Source organism: Pelmatolapia mariae, linkage group LG5 (genome assembly GCF_036321145.2).
Source record: "Pelmatolapia mariae isolate MD_Pm_ZW linkage group LG5, Pm_UMD_F_2, whole genome shotgun sequence".
Classification (NCBI taxonomy): Eukaryota; Metazoa; Chordata; class Actinopteri; order Cichliformes; family Cichlidae; genus Pelmatolapia; species Pelmatolapia mariae.
Window position 1 is genome coordinate 32,162,142 of NC_086231.1, and position 17,828 is coordinate 32,179,969.

A 17,828-nucleotide genomic window follows, 5' to 3' on the forward strand; every position below is an offset into this window, starting at 1 on the left:
CATTAGTTATTATTATTATTATCTCTGGCTCTTTTCCAGCGGGCAACAAGCTTTCCTCTCACTGAAGCCAGCAGTTATTCAAATGACCACTCAATAGAGTCAAGGTATACAGAAGAGCATCTCTGAAAGCACCAGCAAAAACCACACTGATTGCCACTCATGTCAGCTAAGAACAAGAAACTGGAGCTACAATTCACATAAGCTCATCAAAATTAGAGGGCATAAAATGTTTCAAAGAATAGTGCGCTGTGTGTTCAGGGATGCTCTTCTGGATACTTTCGTTGGCTTCCTATCAAGTTGAGGCAGTCTGGCCTGACCTCTGGCATCGGCACACTTTCACCCAGATAACTGCTGTTCACTGGATATTTTCTCCTTTTCAGAACAGTCTCTGTAAACCCTAGAGATGTTTGTGCAAGAAATTCCCAGTAGATAAGCAGTTTCTGAAATACTCAGAGTTTGAATTTCAGCAGGTTTTCTTGAACATGTATACATACCTAAATCGTTGTCCGGCTGTGTTTCAACTAACGAACAGCAAGTGTTCCTAATAAAGTGAACATTTCACAAAAAATTGTTCTAAAACTCTAGTGATAGATTCTAAAGATTTGTGTGTAAAAGATCATGACTATAGTTCAGATTAAAGTCCATAATAGAGCATGATAGTATAATACATAATAATAATAATATGCTACATGGGTTATGAAGTCTTGGCTTCATTTTTGTGATTGATAAGACAGAATCAGGAAACAAATGAGGTGGAATATGTTATCATTTCTTTTGTCATCAAGTCTGTGTTTCTGCTCTTTCAGACTAAAACACCATCCCGGATAGAATCTAAGCAGGGTCAGTAGTCTGGACTCCCATAAAAGCAGTCAAGTGCACATGTTTCAAGACAAAATTGTTTTAGTGTTGATCAGTGTGTTAGTGTTAGTCTAGCCTGAGTGACTCTAGACTGTGGGAAGATGTAATAATATGTTCTGGTTTTTTTAAATATATAATGCTAAAAGCAATAAATCTCCATTTTCAGATGTATGTGGGAATGTATTTATTGAATTATTGTATTTATTGAATGTTGCAACATGGATGAGTAATGTCACTGCATGGTCATACACATGAACACTAATGTAACCTGTAACCTGAAAAAACGTCAATAAAGTCTGAAAAGATCACTTCTTTCACACCATTACACCATTAGCCCTGTGCCATTGTTTTCCCTCAACCCTACAGACTCAAATGACATCACTTGCAGCAAATTTAGGATTTAATGAGACCACCACACACGAACACACACCAAATAATAACATTTATGAACATTTAGACAATACTTTAAAGAAAGTTACAAAAACTTCTTGGTTTACTGCTTCTAACAAATATTACACGGGCTGTTTACCAGAGTATAACAAGCGATTAACAAACATCCCTTTTTGGTGTATTTGACCAGACTCCTTGGACATCCCAGCAGGAGGAAGAGAGCGGGAGAAGGTGAGGAAAAAAGTAGTAGTAGTAAGGGGAGGAGGAGGAAGAGGACGGTCGGTGTCTGTTCCACTTGAATGGCCGAAGCAGTGAGGAGGCTGGTCGGTAGGGGAGACAGACAAGACAGCGCTCTCTCTCTCTCCCTCTCTGTCTCTCTCTCTTTCCTCTTCCTTCTCTGGCTTTCCACTCCGCCGCGTGTGCGTGCGTCCCGCTCCGCTCCGCTCCAGCACGGTTCGAGTACAGGCAGGGAGGGAGGGGAGACTTGACGCATCGGAGTGAGCGAGCAGCACACAGAGGCTTTCCACTTTCCAATATGCAACCCGCGAGACGCCACACCGTCAGCTACTCGTGCTACTGACACTCAGAGACACAGGGAGACAGAGAGAGAGGGGCAGGGAGGCAGGGATGGAGACACAGTAGTGCCGCACAGACGAGAAGAGCGCAGTGATAACACAAAAGAAGGGAGCAGCGTCTTTTGCGCACAACTCAGACGGGGAGGCTATCTATTTTTGGCCGGGAGCGTCGCCGAGACTTGACAGTGATGTGTGTACGCACAGTTTTGTTTAGTGACAAAATACGGATTAATCTGCGGCCGTGAATTCTTTGGAGATATCACTTCTGCGAGGAAAGGTAAGATGTGCGGTTAATAAGAGTGGGAGCCGTTGTAGTAGTAGTACAAGTAGTAGTGTGTTCTTTTTACTTGGTTACTTCAGCATTTGTCAAGTTAAACCTCCAGCAGCCCAGCTGCTGAGCTCCCGAGCTGTGAGTGGGAGCTCAGAAACAAACAGATCCCGCTCCGCATCCCAACTTTTCCCAGATTACATTAAAGCCCTGACGCTGTGTTACGGGATGCGGCGGGGCGGGATTGCCTTCTCTGAATTTCACCCTCTGCTGATCTCATTTGCCTGTCTACTTTGTTGTGGGACTATCATGGTGGAAGCGAAAGTAATCTGCGCGCGTGTGTGTGTGAGCGTCTCTCTGATCGGTGCAGATGTTTAGTAATCCTCCAGCGTTGACCCTCCCTTCAATAATCCCTGCGGATTTGGGGCTGATTACACCGCCGCCTCCGCTGCCGTTGCTGCTGCTGACCACCTACGGAGGCCCCCAGGAATCCGTCTAAGTCCTGTACACAGCAAAATTAAGGAAAAGGAGACGTTTTCTTAGAATCACCTTTGAATACCACAGGTATTATAAGGGGGCGGGAACACCCACTTTAATTTACGCACCTTTTGAGGATTTCCACTGAAGTGACCAGGAACAAAGATGTTTTCATTCTAGTCCCTGTCATGTGGCCACTTTGTTGTCTCATCATGTAGTGAATCAGCCTTTATGTCACTGTATCACTACTCTAATGGTTTCAATCAGTGCATCTGCCAGTCACTACATAAGATGTATGTGGGTAGCCTGTGCAGGGCCTGGAGTCTACAATGGCCAGTAAATGCCATTAAACCCAGTTTAATATGTTTAATAGATGTGGGCATCTGTGCGTTTTCAGCACATCTGACATGCCAAAACCGAAACTGCTCTTCCAAATGATAACTGAACGGGATTCTGTTAGAGTTTTCCATCCTCAGAAAAAGAACCTGAAATTAATGCAGGCACCAGGAGGAGGAAATGTGTCAATATAATGTTAACACCAGGCAGGGCAAGACCATGTGCTGCACATGAGCATCAATCCGCTGGCGTGCCTACCTACATTGTTCATTCAGCATTAGGTTTTTATGTCTGACTGAGCAGCTCCAGTGACTCTCTGTGTGTAATCTGTTGCACAGGCTCGTCATCCGCCTTGACAAGCGCTGAACTTATTCTAAAGGTCAGCAGCGAGAAAAAGGAGAAATACTTCACTTTCAAAAGGGTTGAGGATTGGGGATTATTCCTCAGCTCAGTCTTATTTCTTGAACAGCATTGCACGGTATCGCCTCGGAACCTCAAAACGGAGAACAGAGACTCTCCTGAGAATCCAAGCATAAATATTTAAGAGTGTTAAAAAAGATTGTGCGTGTAATTTAACTACCAAATGGCCTAAAACTTTTCATACAAAGACGCATAATTATACAGAGGCAAACTGAAGCACAATTAGCAGCCCGTTGGTTTCAGCTCATGACACACAAATGTTAATGATAATTGCTGCGCTTGACTGATATTTCCCTGCCTGCCTGATGCGGCCAAGGCGGTCCAGATGCAAGCTCGCACTGAAAAAAGAAAAAACAGCACTTTAATGGTTGGCGGCGGCATGAAAACCAACAAGCCTGTCAGAACTGCCAGGGCGCAGAAGTGACATTAAAAATACCCCGGGATAGGTGCATTTAGAGGCCTGGCATAAAAATTTCATTGCATGGTTTCCTCGGGAAAGTATCGCAGAAATGTGTCATCAAGGTCATTTTTATTTCATGCCTCTTCGGGAAAGCTAGCCGAAAGAGAATGCGTGAGTCTGAATGTGTGCAGATATGTCACAGGACATCCTGAAAGTACAAACATTACAGCCACTGTAGTCTCTGTGAGAGGCAGAAGCTGGGTGGGAGTTGGTGAGGCTGCGCATAATGAGACTTGTTGCTCGCTCCTACAGTTTGCTGTGTAATCTGCAGTGACGTATGGCTGTTAATGACCGTGAAGTTCTGCAGATGTATTTTCCAAGCCACTTCTTCTCCTGGCCACGGGATGCTTCCCTTCCTTTATGTTTCGAGGTGTTTGATGGGCTAAAACACAGAGAAGAGGGAGTTAGTTGTACCGTTATTATAGTTTTTTTAAGTTCTTGTTAGTTTTTATTTCATTTTGAATTTTTGTTGTTAATTCATTGTCATTTCAGTTAATTTCCAGAGTTGGTTTGCTCATTTCTGATTAGTTTTTATAGTTTTAGTTTAGTTTGTACAAGTTAAGTAAGTATTGATTATTACTTATTATTTAATTTATGGCAAATGTCAGAGGCAAGAGTTGGAAAATCAGTACAGATATTAAAACATTAACAGAACCTTTTTTAAGGAGTTGATTTACAAGCTCAATAAAAACATCCATCAAACCCTCATCAGGCAGTTTTTGATAACTAATGTAACCCAATTAACAAATACCAAGGCTTCAGATATTTTCTTTATTATTTTATTTTAGCCTGTTTTTCAAGTTCATTTTTTCTCCAAGGTCCAGTTTTTATTTTTTATTTTGGTTCACTAAAATAAATCTAGTTTTACTATTTAGTTCAGCTTTAACTATGACAACTAATGGCAATTGTTGTCTGATTGTCTGTTACCCACTTGAGTCAGTTCTCCTGCATAAATGTAAAAATGCAGAAAATTCTCAGTTTTCCACGTCTCCAGTGTGGAGAGTCTACACTTTTATTTATTGCAAAGTCAGTTTAATTTGTTTGTATGTTTTTGTTTGTATTGCAGGTGTTGAATCATTTTTTTGAAGTAATTTGAAAACAGACAAAAGGAAAGAAAATAAATCACATTTTCAGGCTCAATCGGATATTTTTAGTTGTTTTGTTATCCCAACAATCCAAGGTGAAAATATAATCAATTTACTGAATATAAAAAAAGAAATCTAAGAAGTCGGAAATTCTGAATGATACAATTTTTTTTTGCAATGAGAAAAATAACTTGTTTCATTTTCTGTGAACCAAAAATTTGCTTCTGTTTCAGTTCTTTCTTACATTTCATAGAGTAGATTTTAATATATTTCCTAATTGTCAGCTGAAGCTGTAAACCTTACGGGGGTCCTGACGTTTCCATGTTGAGAATCACGGCTGTTTAGTCTCTACCGTTTGATCTCTCTTATCCCTTTTTATAAGCTTTCTAATAGACGGTGTAATATTTGTCATAGCTATTTGCACCCACCCCGCTGATCACACGTATGCTCAGTAACAAACAGTAAATAAAAACACGCCTGGTGTCAGTTGTTTAGCATGGCTGCTTTTCAGCTTCACTCTGCTGGATTTTCAAAGCAAACAGCACCGTGAGATTTTTTTCCACAACACCATAATGGATGAGGAAGCTGCAGGCCCCTGATACTACTTTACCAGAGTGTGGTGCGGTTTTATGTATGCCATGCATTACTTGTTTGGAATAATAGAGTTGTTTGACAAGCGGTGCTGCCAGTGTTGGGGAAAAAAAAATAATAAAAAATCTCGCCTGTCAAGCAGCATCCTGGAAAATTACATGTTTATTCCTCAGCCAAACTCTTAAAAAGGTACGATAGTTGTGATTAGGCTGTATTCCAGGAGTGTCAGCGCACCATCGGGCAGATACTGAAAAGATGAATTCTGTTTTCAGTGTGTGAAAGTGAAAGCGCTTTATGGAGTCAGCACAGAATGAAAGGGAAAGCGATGCAAGGACCTCACAGTGAGGCTAGCATACAGTTTTGTGCATTTTGTTCTCGCTGTTTGGAACAGCTGCTGAAAAATACAATTACTGCCAAAACAAAAAGGCACCTCAAAAGCAGCATCTCCAAATGAGTTGCCTTCAGTTTGATGTTTTCCTGCACACCACAAGCTGGTTTCCTTGAAACAAATCTTTCATCTGCGTGGACTTACATATAAAATCATCCATCTGCTGCTGATAAAAAATTGTTGCATAATTTAGCCAAAGCAAGTTCATGAATAAGTCTGATTTACACAACAAAATACGTCCCCTTTGTACAACTGCGCGCACACTTCTGTGCATTGTCAGGACTAAGTACAATTGAGTATATAGCAGAGCTCTTCATTAGCGTTAGGCATCCCGTCTCTGTGTTCATTCCTAACACTTTCATTTTACAAAATCTTGAAAGAAGGCTAAGTGACACAGCTTATGCTCCAGCTCTATTTATTTGGTCTCATTGGTTCTGTAAAATGCCCTATTTGTAATCCAATCATATTAGAATAATTTCCCTGGTTTGGCTATGCTTTATGATGATCTGTCACTTCTAGGCCTCCGGTTTCAAGGCACCACACTCCTCTGGGGTGACTCTTCACAGACTGTCTGCGCCAGCAATGTTTCCTAGTTCAAACATTGTTGCGCACTGCCTCTCCTTGGGAATGGCTTTAATTGAGTGCTTAATAAGAGCAACGCCACACAGCAACCAACTTCGGCGGGGGGGTGGGGGAGATCTGAGCGCTGGGAATGTTGCATTATTAAACATACTTATATAAGGCCCGCAAACATTTCCTTTCCAAGTAATCTTGGGATGAGGCCAGATTTGCGATTCTTCTTGATGCTACACCTCGTTTGAACGTGCGTGTGCTTTTCAGTAAAGAGCCGCACAAGCACATTCTCAGAGGTAATATTGTGCTCCTCTGGGTGTGGCTGTTGTGTGAGAGACAGCGGTCCTCGCTGATTTAGTATAAGCGCTTGATAAGAACTGTGCTCCCCACGGGGTGTTGTTATTTTGTTTGAATCGACATTAAAGGATTGAATAGAGCGGCTGGTACGACTCAAAAGAATGCAACAAATATACCCGAAACAATGTGTCCCTTTTTATCGACCGATTGATTTTTTTTTCCACAGTTTTGTGGACAGGAACACACTGACAGAAACCAAGTGGCTTATCTTAAACTGCAGGACTTACATGTAGCGTTTTTGTAAACATTCTCATAATTTTTTTTAACATCCTTTTAAAATTTATGCAAGGAAACCTGGTCTCTTAGCTCAATCTCTCCCCTGTGAAAAAGTGTATTTTCATGTGTTATTATACCACGGTTTGAGTTACACAAGATCTTTCAAATAGCAGTTATACAGAGTAACATAAATTCATATAATTTACATAAAATGCCATATAAGACAAATAAGCCATTAGAATTGTTTATAATCTCCATTATAAACCATCACACACTGCAACATCTCAGCATCTCTTGATTATATCAAAAGAATAACAGCTTTTTGAGATAAAAATGGGATAAAATTCTTAATGGGGGAAAAATATCAAGGCTCTGTTATTCACTGTGAGTAAGGTGTTTTAGCTTGGAACTTCTCATTTATTTAAAGTGATCTTTTATTTATTTATTTTTTATTTAAAAAAAAACCACTAGCACAGAACACAGTGAAATTATGAAATCCACAGCTTGTTTTGGAAATTCTGGCATCAAAATTCGACATTTTCACTAAATAGGTAAACATCTGTTGTGTATATTCAAACAGTCTGAAGGTTTGAGATGAAGTGTACAAATCTGACACAAAGGTGAGTTTTATTATTATGAGCCGTGCTGTTGTTGAGCACCGTTGCAGAATTTGGAGCTCTGGATTAACCTTGAATGGGTCTGAACTTGAGCTCGACACTTAAAATGGTTTAACAGACTCTATAACAAACTTTGGATGGAGTTTGATACCTGATGGAGATGGATACAGCTGGAGTTTATCGGAAAGTCCTTTGTGTGTTTGCTGCGTGTCCATTTTGGAGACTAAACATCAGTCTTATCATTTCTAGTCAGTTTTAACTATCATCTAACCTGCTAGTGAATTTAAACTTCAGAAAGTGTAACAGTAAATTGCTTTAAGTATTTCATAATTTTGGTGGTTTTTCACTCTTAAACCAGGAGCAAAAGTGTAGAGGGTTATGTCCCCCCATTTGGTTAATGCGAACTCACTGAGAATAAGAGAAGAAGTATAAATATATTTAAAATATATTAAGATATAGTGATAACATTGTTACGTTTGATTAAAACCTTCCAAGCACCAGACATCAATGGACATTGTTTTCTAGGCTATATCTGTTCGGGCCTTTAAAAACACGTCCTGTTATGGCCGAGAAAGTTAAAAGTGAAAAAGCTTCTTTTAAGGATGTAACAAAGGCTTGAATTCAGCCTTATTTCAACCATTTACTAATTTCTGTTAATCCATTGAGCAGTTTTCTTTTGATTAGAGCTCTAAAAGATGTCTAAATGATGCTCAACCATCAAGGCTAGAATATGTTTAAATGTGGTTCCAAAGTAAAAGGCAGCGTCTAAATCACCCCAAGCCTTTGTGTGACAGTTTTTGGTTATGAATGGTTACCAGATGGCCGTATACTTATGAGATGTTTGGGAAGAACTGTGTCTTTTCTCTTCTTAACCTTAAAATTAGACACAAAGGACGCTTTAGACATCTTCTCAAGCACTCAAGATGATGGCTTTTCACCTTCTACTTATTAACCAAATATCGGTGCTGTTTATACGTCTGGTGAAGTCATCCTGTTTTCAATGTCTTTTCAATACCATGTTGCACAGTTGGAACAGCTTAATGATTCTCATACAGGTGCACTTATTAGTTGTGCCTTTCATATATTTCATATTGAGTTTTTTTAGTGGTCACATACTGTATACATACTATAACACAGCGGTCCCCAACCCCCGGGCCACGGACCGGTACCGGTCCATGAGTCGTTTAGTACCAGGCCGCAAGAGTTGAGGCTCGGATGTGAAATTTATGGTTTTCAGGGTTTTTATGTTTTTTTGTTTTTTTTTTGGGGGGGGGGGGGGGGGGGGGGGGGGTTGCGTTTTTATCGTTAACTCGGTTTCCCCGGGTCTTTTCCCATGAATAAATCTTCTTTTTTCTTTATTTTGCACCAGTACTGGTTTTATTTTGTTGTATTTATCTGCGACACCTTAAAGGCCGGTCCGACATAAACTGGTCCGTGGCGCAAAAAAGGTTGGGGACCGCTGCTATAACATACAATACTAACAGAAAATATAAATATGTATTGTGTGTCTGCTAGTAAGATAATACAACTTATTCCAAATACGAACCCAAGGACACCCTGCTTGTTTTATTCAGTTAAATGTTATTTATGTAGCGACAAATTACAACACAGTCATGTCAAGGCTCTTTGTATTGTAAGTTGAAGATCCTGGAAACATAATGGTGCCAAAAAGCTACTGAAGAATGCTTACAAAGAAAAACATTTTGGTGCCAGAATCCATTGTTTGTTTGGTTTGACATGAATATAAATGTTTCTGAATTAACCTAATCAGTCAGGGTTACATAACAACACTCTTTCACCCGCATGCACAGAGAAGTATTTCAAATGAATTTCTTGCAACAAAACAGATATTGAACATAATGTTAATGTGCCAGCTATTTCATAGCTATAGGTTGAAGTTGGTCAGTGGATGTTTTCCAATTGTTAAATAAGGAAACTGTGATGTGTCATCTTAATTCATTATCATTACTTTCATTTTGTGGCTCATTTAAGTTTCTTAAGTAATTTTCCAAACTTGTAAGAGGAAACAGTGTCCTAATGAGCACTCTCACTTCTAAGAAAAAAAAATGTCATTTTCGTTTGGAGCTCTAAATTTGGAGAGAACTGCAGATGTTGCAAAGTGCAGGTATTCAAAATCTCATCTACCTCTCAAATGAAATAATTAGGCATTCCAGAAAAGCACTGTTTGTTTATCAGACCAGATGTCTGTGATTCAGATAAATTAGATTATTTAGTCACTGTATCAAAGTGCAATCAGCTGCTTCATTTATATATACCAAGGACATTAAGGGGGAAGAAAGACAAAGAAAGAAAGTAAGTAAGAAAAATAATATTTTAGTGTATTCATATTCTCTCTAAATTCTTTGAGACATGATTTTAGACATATCTTTCGCCCTAACCAGTCACATTGTTTTTTAGCTTTTGCTGCACTGTACAGATTAGAGTTGGCACTATACTCACTATGAATACAACCCTGTACTGTGGTGTAGCGGTTAGTTGTATTGCCTCACAGCAAGAAGATCCTGGGATGGTCCACATCCATCGCACAGTCCAAACAGATTAATTGGTGGTTCTGATGTGTAAGTGTGAACAGTTGTGTGTTTCTCTGTGATAGCCTGGTGTTGTATACCCTGTGTCAGCTTCGACAGGCTCTAGAACAACCATAACCCTGAAATGTAGAAGTAGAAGAAAATATTCAGTGCTACTTTTGATACCACAGGCAGCGTGAGGCTTTTTTGTGCTTTTTTTTACAGGTCTGTTCAAATGTATTCTACTACAGCTCTATTTACTCTCTATGCTTCTCGGGGCTTGGCACCCTTTTTAGCTGCTGGCACTGTTTATGTCTAGTTTACTTTTTTAGAAACAAAAAATTATGTTATCCTGAAAAAATGAACACTGTCTATAAACATTACAGATGGGCAGGACTGGTTACCTTTGCTGCCTAGCTTCAGTAATGTTATCGTTTTATTGTTAGCCATAGATGCTAGCTGCTACGTTTAAGGAGAACGGATGACTAATGTGGGTAAATACTAATAGGGTTTTATATTTTAATGTTATTGAAACAGAAGCTATACTGACCTCTTAGAATTCTTCATGAAGACGGAGTGTGAGTCTTTAAAATGTTTCACCAAGTTTGTTCGGCTGCTAGTGAGGGGAGGGGCTGTGTGATGGCCTGTCTGCAGCAGTGCTGTGTGAGGATCTGTGTCAGCTGGAGGAGGTGGAGATCGTACTGTTGGTATCAGTACAGCTGCAAATCTAGTATTAATATATATTTTTAGCATCCATTAGTATATGACTATTAATTTTTTGATAACCCTGCTTAATATCTTGTATGAAATACTATGAAAGCTATAATATATTAAAGCACAAATGTTACTAAGATCCATAATTTCTACGTTTTATTTGAGCTATACATTCAGTGAGATTGGATTTAGATCATATTACAAAATGTGTTGTAGGCAACGTTACTGTATTTAGTAAGGAGTAACAGTGTGATTTTAATCTAAGTGGAAGGTTTTTTATGTCGTTATTTCAGAGAACCTTTCACATATTTTGATGGGGTTTTTTAGGTTTTTTGTTTTTTCTAATGTTGATGATTTTTCCGAGTCCAGAGGTTATCTTTAGTTGTTTCCTGAGTGAAAATGAAAAATCAAATAAAATAATAGTTTTAGACATTTTATATATTTTATTTTACACATCTTAAAATAAATGTTTCGTTTTCTCCTAGATGATTTCTCAATAGCAAGCGAGTAATTGGTCAGTTCCAAACTGTCCGAATTTACCACCCACACCAGCAGGGATGTGAATACACAGCAGCGAGCTGCTTTGTAGGGCTGTCACAGTTTAGCTTTATCACCACCAGACCTGCACCCAGACTTCACAGAACCACATCAAGCAAGTACACTGTAAAAATAATGACTCATCAAGCCTGTGGCATATGTACATTATTTCCACAACAAAGTTGCTGGTGCCCATTTTATGATTACTCTACAAGAACCTCTAAGACCTAGTGTTAAGCCATGTCGGTGAGTTGTAAATGTTTTGTTTATTTATTTATTTATTTTCATGTTTGCCAAAGTTCGTTTACTGGAAAAAAGAAACAGGGAATCACACAGAACTGTTCGTCCTGCTGACGTACAGTACGGTGATCTAACCAAGAGAGTCCTTCTGCGGTCTGTGTGCACAGCTGTTCACTTTATTAATTTACACTTCATATTATCCTGTCATACCATAACATTACCATAAAGACACTCAGACCCAATACTAAGACACTTTTCTTCAATTTTAACTCTACTTCTCAAATCATTAGAGCTGAGCAAATCTTTCAAAGCAATGACAAAAAACAGCCGGTGTAAAGAAATGCCACATCCAATGGTTAAAAGCTCTGAAACAGAAATGAAAAGTAAATGACAATTATCAGTGTAAACCAGCATCCTCTGAGCAAGCACATTACTATTCCTGTTCACTCATATGGCCCTATTTTGGCACTCATTTGTCAAACACACTCATGTGCCTTTATTCCTCCTTTAATGAACTGCAAACATTCTGCTTTTTGATTAAAACAATTTCAGTGACTGCATCATACATCCTGACATTGTGGCGGCTTTACTCTTCTTCATTCTTGCTCGTTTACTGCTCATGTTTTGTGGCTCACTGAGTGCAGGAAAGAATCTGGGCAGCAATAACTTAAAAATGTCTAAATAAATGTGTTCTCCTTTGGCGCTCAAGCACTAATATAGGAAACTGCTTATTTTCAAGAAATATGAAAAACATATGTGAATATATTTTTAAAAAACTGATTTATTAATGTAAATAAATCTGACGTGCTGTCTGTTTTTGTCATTCTGCCTTTGGGCAACCACATTCTCCATGAAAGCTTCAACTCAATAAATTTCCCAGTCTGATACCATTAAGTAAAAATTGAAATATTAGCTGAAAGAGTCACAATGTTTAGGTTTTTTTTTTTCCTGTTAGGTGTTTATGGGTGCTTTAAGCTACCTCTGGTAAAATGCATAAAAATGATAACATTTATATTAATATTGTACATGATCCCATTTTAAATAAAATCCATTTAAAATTTAAAATAAAACTAATGAATTGCAGTTGGTCTGTGCATTATTAAGTAAAATTTCAGTGATGCTTCAACTTAAATATTAAATAGCTTCATTAATTTTGTACTATTTTGTTGAATTAATTTGCATTTTAGATATATTGTAACTAAATAAGCTATTTAAGATCTTTAAAGCTACCTCTAAAGATATAAGTAAAATATTAGTCATCTCTAAGAGCTTTACACATTTATGGAATCAACAACCTTCCTTTCATGATGCTGCACTGTAGTCGGTGACAGTAGATATCTGTGCTTGTCTTGCCTGTGTTTTCAGAACAGGTCAAAAGCACACGACTCTCAATGCTTTGTGCTATTTGCACAGCATGCAAGCACGAGAAGACTTTTCATAAAAGCTTGTGTATCCTGTTTGACTTCAAATAGCTTATATTTATGCTCTAGCTGTGTCGGGATTGTCACAAAAGCAGCATCCGCCTATTGCGTGCCACAACACATGAGCGCCTAATAAATGTAGCTGCCTTCTCTACAGGTGTTACAAACTGAGTTGTAGATAGGCCTGTCTTGGAGCAGAGCTGTTCCTTTGATCACCTCTGGTTCTGTTTGGCTCTCCGCCCTGATATCACTGGACGATGGATCTCCTGGGACCAGTGCAGTACATTAACCAAACGTGTTATCTCCTCCCAAAGCTAATTTAATCCAAGGTACGATTCTGCACTGCCTGCACAAAGACATCGGTTGCCTTTTGGAACAAGCATTTGCAGTAGACTGATTTTGGACTGCTCTCTACATCGCCAAACTTTGGAGTGGAAACCAGTGTGGTAAGGGGAAGAAGATTTAAAGATCTGTGCCCCTGCTGCACTCATACAGCCACAGTAATAACTGAGTGGTACTCTGAGTGGACAGAGTCGAATCCAAAACAAACGTATCATTCATTTGCTTGCAGATTTCTAGCTGCAGGTTGCTAATGCCGTTTATAATTACTACTGTGTATTTGCGAAAAGATGCTGGTGCAGGCTTACTGTTATAAACAAACGCCGGACTGTGACACCGGAGTGTCACGTTGTTACAAACACTTCTAATTTTAATACGCTGTTAACTCCATGAGGGGTGAAAATCTTTCAATTTTCTGGTCATTTGTTACTGACTGAATACATTGATTGTCTCCTCCTCTAATGCCCCAAAGCATCATCAGTCATTTCCCTTTACCAAAAGCAGCTGCAGTACATTACATCTATGAAATCTGATGCTTGAGTGGTTATAGAGCCCAACTGCAAATTATGGCAGGGAGTCAGGGAATATCAGCATTACCAAACGATTGATATATGCAAATTATAATTACTTTTTAATTCGTAGCACCCACAGTATTAGTAACAAGAGGAGTGGTAGCAGTAATGGTGACAGGAATCTTAGAGTAGATACTGGTAGCAGTCCTGTTATTGCTAATACAGTTGCCATTTTGGCACAGGGAAGAAATGGATGGATTAAAAAAAACAATCTGTCAACCTTTTTCCATTTCCTTCCTCCATTATTGCTTTTGCTTGTTAGATGCTTTGAATTTAGAGCAAAAGACAGAGAGTCACATTTGTAATATGACAAGCACTGGTTAATCTCTGCAAGCCTAACCAGTGCCTTTGTTAATCACAGCTCGGTACGCTCTGTGTAGCCAGATCATTTATCAACTTCCTTTTCCTTGGAATCAAGAAACTAAATAGATTACAGCAACAATAGGCAGGGGCAAGTTTGTGAAGCGCTCAATAGTGTTATCTTCAGCTGCTGGGGTGCTTTATCAGGTCGAGCTGAAAAGAGTGGAGAGAGCCAAACCTGCACGCTGATACTGTAACAACAGCCTTTAATAAACTGGAGGAAAACTAAGTTACTGAGAGTAACAACACTTCTGTGAGTATGAGTATGCTCTGTGAACTGTAACAGGACTTTTGAAGCACTCCACAAAGATGCACATCACGATAATCACTATCAAAAAGCAAACAAATTAAAAAAGACCTACAAATGAGTAAGGAGAAATACTCGAATTCCTTTCAAGCATACCGAAAGTGAGAAGTACAGGCTTGTGCAAAAGGCTTGCTCTACCACTAACTTCTTTATATCTTGCTAGTAAAATGTGAAATAGGTGCATTCATTTATAGAAAAGTGCATTTATGGAAATACAGAATATAAGGGGGAAAAAGTTTGTACAATTCTTACAATCTGGAAAGTTAACATTTGGTATGACAACATTTATCCTTCAACACAGCCTCAACTCTTTCAGGCGAGCTTGTCATTTCTTTAGTTAGTCTTCAGGAATTGTTCATCAGGATTCATGAATGATATTACACAACTTTTTTTGTTTTGTTAATGTTGCGATCAGGCTTCAGAGGATTCCAGTCTGTAGCTCTATTTGTGTTTTTCAGTCAAAGCCTGACGGTACTTTTCTGTGTTTGTGACATGTTCGTCAATTTTGTCGAGATTCCCAGCACCACTGACCGAGTCCTTAACCATGGCTGAATCTCCACTATGTTTTACTGTGGCTGTAAATGCTCACTATTGTACCTCTCTCCTGATCCTTGCAAACATATTGATGAGAATTTGGTCCATAAAACCTGTTGTGTAATCTGGTGTACTTCATACTTTTTTCTTCTTGTTTCTCTTACTTAATGGCTTCTTGACAGCCACCCTTCCAATCAGGCTTTGGTGAATAGTAGATCAACTGAAGGACCATATATGTCATCATTATTTTATGTCTTCTACTGTAGATGATTTTTAGGGCAGCTACTTATCTAGTTTCCTCAAACTTTTAAAAGACACACTGGACAAAGTGCCGAGATATTACAAGGTTGTGGCTGGTAGCTCCTTGGAAATCACAAAGTACTGTTTATAGCTGTCAAACTGTGTTATCTGTGGGCTTTTTTCACACACAGGTATAACTAAAACTAAAGAAATTGTAAAAAAAAAAAAAAAAAAAGTATGTGTTTTTGTGACAGGTTGCTATTAAAATGCCTAAACATCCAATGTAAAATTGCTTTTCTACTACATGTAGATGAAATACTGGTTCATCCATTGAGTTACGGCCTTTTTTTCTCTCTTTTAATCACTTGTGCATGCTTAAAAGACCTTCTGATTTCTACATTTAGAAATCTGACATGGAAAACTTCCTATGCTCCTCCTTCAGGAATAAGTTCATTCTGCCATTCAGCATGTACAGGATGCAGTGTGTGTCCTGGATTTGTCTTTTTCCATATATTTTACATTCTTTGAGTCTCATTTTGAGTGGTTGGTCTGATATGTCTAAATTGTCGTTGTCTGCTGCCTAAGGCACAGTGTCAGACCAAACTACCATGTATTAATGGGGCAATGGAGGAAATATTGTATTAAATAAACCGGTGATACAACTCCAAAGTCTTTATCTACTCAGCTAACTCCTAACACGTCATATAACACTGCTTGGTCATACCCCGAAAACGTGACTTCAGAGGGTCCAGGGAAGGTATCAGGTTATATTTTTTTAGTTTTCATCCATCGTTCTGTAATTCATATGAGAACATTAGTAAAGACAAAGATTCAGGATTACCACGTGCCTGAATGCTTAACTGAAAAAAAGGGACTGTGTGCCACAAACAACCACAGGTGTGCATTTAATGACCAACAAATTTTCAACAGAAAATATATTTTCACTGAAGCAATTTTTTTACCTTCACAATAAGCAAATGTTAGTGAATGTACTTTTTAGATCCAAACAATTTTTAGACTTGGGAAAAAACAGCTGATCGTAACCGAAGGGCTTCTAAACCACAAAGATGACCCAGCATGTGACTCTTTTGCACAGCCCTACATTTGTACACTGTCTCTCCTGCAGCTGTGGTTCTTCATCCGTTATAGCTATTTATGATGCAGGAACACAACGCTGCAGTTGTCTGTTGTTCTTAAAAGTGACCTTAACGCACACCCTTTACTGTTTGGTTGATTGTTGTAGTGTTCCCACGGCGTTCACCAGTGAAAGCTGCTGTTTGTTTAGTTGTGTTGCTGAACTGCACTCTTATATGTCGTAATGCTAAATGTTTTGCGCTTGCAAATTAAAGCTGGTGTAAAAATTTTTTGAGGAAAGCATCACCACAAATAAATGCATTAGCTTAATAGACACATGGCTTGGTGGTTTTATAAGAGAGCATATTAATATGCAAAAAAATTTCTCTAGGATGAGGCACAGCCTTATACCACTGATGTACCCAAGACACATCCTGACAACCCTCTATATGATGTATGGAGATAAAAGACCTCTTTTCTGTAGGTGGAGACAGGAGACAGAGCTGGAAGGTAGAGAATCTGAGATTAATGAGAGCGTGGCCTACTCAAACAGTTTCCTGTGCCTGTTTTGGTTTTTTTAGTAGTTTTGTCTCATTTTTTCTGACTATGTTTTAAAACTTTGTGCTGTCTATATTGAATCACAGCAGGGGTGGCAAAACAGAGTTCTTCTGTGCTCCTTTGTAATGGCAAAATTACACAAATAGTTGTAATTTTGGAGAGGTTTGTGTCAAACATGCCTCAGTTCTAAATATATTTTACCCAGGAGACAAAAGATTAATGCCTTTTTTTCCTGGAGGAGCTCTGCAAAAGGTAGATTTCACTTCTTAACCGGCTGTGTTGCTTTAATTCTTACAAAAGTAGAGCTTTTCCACAGGCAGCCTCTGACATTTCTTGCAAAACTTATTCTGTATTCTTTCCTCGGAGTTGCAAGCAAACAGGATAAATCTGTCTCCCTTCGCTGTGCCCTATTTACATTGTGCTTTATTCAACAACCCCTTTAAACCAAATGCCTATCAATTTGGCTGCAAAGTTTAAAAAGCATTTTAATGTGCAGCCCAGAAACAGAGAATTGTAGTTTGTAAAGCCGGCGGTCCTGAAAATAAGTGTTTTGAAGAACCTATATTTTTTTAATTGAAAAAATAAAAACAGTAATACAGTTGTGTTTCATGTTCCCTAGTGCAACAAGATGTGTCTGCATGCTATGAGCACACAGGTGCAGGATAGACACTGCTAGCAGCTTCAAAGGGTGTTAATGCATATTGGCAGGTTGAGGGTGCAGAAGCCAGGAAATTAGTGTGAACAAAGACTAACAACAAATTCTCCAACACAATCAATATACATTGCTTTGGTG

At 38.8% G+C, this 17,828-nt stretch overlaps 1 protein-coding gene across 2 annotated transcripts in view; it reads left to right on the forward strand.

The window, feature by feature from the left end:
- Positions 1–1,360: 1,360 nt before the first annotated feature.
- The window catches only part of cntn4 (contactin 4), a 189,733-nt gene continuing 173,265 nt past the window's right edge, over positions 1,361–17,828 (forward strand). For both annotated transcript variants that reach the window (XM_063474784.1, XM_063474785.1), the window contains exon 1: positions 1,361–2,100. The gene's annotated coding sequence lies outside the window, so the exon portion shown is untranslated. The remainder of the gene's footprint in view (positions 2,101–17,828) is intronic.